The sequence below is a fragment of the Sapajus apella genome, unplaced genomic scaffold, assembly GCF_009761245.1.
Source record: "Sapajus apella isolate SASKATOON/1434 unplaced genomic scaffold, GSC_monkey_1.0 scaffold112, whole genome shotgun sequence".
In the NCBI taxonomy this organism is placed as follows: Eukaryota; Metazoa; Chordata; class Mammalia; order Primates; family Cebidae; genus Sapajus; species Sapajus apella.
The window spans coordinates 3,820,403-3,821,918 of record NW_022437052.1 but is presented as its reverse complement, the minus strand read 5'-3'; positions in this window follow the sequence as shown (position 1 = coordinate 3,821,918).

Sequence of the window (1,516 nt, the reverse complement as noted above, 5' to 3'; positions counted from 1 at the left end):
CCAGCACTGCCGCCTTCTGCTGACCATGGCCACTGGTTTTTCTGGGCTTTTCTGTCCTATCCTTCAAATGACTCTCACCTGCACACCTTTCCCTCCGTCCCTCCCTCCCTCCCTCCCTTCCCTCCTTCTCTCCTTCTCTTTCCTTCCCTCCCTCCTTCCTTCCTTCCTTCTTTTGTTCCCTCTCTCCGTTTTTTCCTTCCTTCCTTCTGGGCTTTTCTGTCCTATCCTTCAGATGAGTCTCACCTGCACACCTTTCCCTCCCTCCCTTTTTTCCTTCCTTCCTTCCTTCCTTGGTTCTTTCCTTCCTCCCTTCCTTTCTTCTCTCCTTCTGTCTTTCCTTCTTTCTTCTTTCAACAGAGTCTCACTCTGTCATCCAGGCTGGAGTGCAGTGGCGCAATCACAGCTTACTGCAGCCTCGAACTCCCAGGCTCAAGCGATCCTCCCACCTCAGCCTCCCGAGTAGCTGGGTCTACAGGTGCACACCACCACACCTGGCTAACTTTCTAAAGAATGTTTTTGTAGAGATGGGGTCTTGCTGCATTGCCCAGGCTGGTCTTAAACTTCCAGGCTCAGGCAACCCGCCTGCCTCGGCCTCCCAAAGCACTGGGACTACAGGCTTGTGCCACTGTGCCCTGAACACGTTTCTTGGCTCCAGTGCATAGAAGGGGCTGGGAACTCAGAGGAAATGGGGCTGCCCTGCCGGCCTCGGGGCTCAGCTCCCCATGCCCCCCACCTGCCCCAGGCCTGTAGTTCTGCAAAGCTCCTCACGAGCCAAAAGGCCACCAAGATCATTAAGGAGAGTGGTTTCCACACTCCAAAAAGACCCCATCCTCAAACACCACCTAAACTATCGACATTACTCAATGAAACAGAAGCTGGCCCATCACTCTCTGCAGCGACGCCTGGGCGGGTCCCTTCATCTCGGTTTCCTTATTTGTTTGTTTATTGGAGGCAGGGTCTTACTCTGTTGCCCAGGCTGGAGTTCAGTGTTGCAATCACAGCTCTCTGCAGCCTTGACCTCCTGGGCTCAAGTAATCCTATCCCGGCCCCCCAGAGTGCTGGGACTGCTGGTGTGAGCCACCACGCCATGCATCCCCATCTTTAAATATAAACTAACTTCAGGTTATGATTCCTCATTCATTCAGCAAACACTAACTGAGGGCCTACTATGCACCCCACACCTGTCCCAGAGCAGAAACCAGGTTAGATGTAACTCTACCTACCTGCAAGCCAGAATCCGTCCTCACAGGCCGGGCGCAGTGGCTCACACCTGTAATCTGAGCACTTGGAAGGCTGAGGCAGGCAGATTACCTGAGGTCAGGAGTTTAAGACCAGCCTGGCTAACACGGTGAAACCCTGTCTCTACTAAAAACACAAAAATTAGCCGGGCGTGGTGGCAGGCACCTATAATCCCAGATACTCAGGAGGCTGAGGCAGGAGAATCACTTGAACCTGGGGGGTGGAGGTTACAGTGAGCTGAGATTGCACCACTGCACTCCAGCCTGGGTGACAGAGT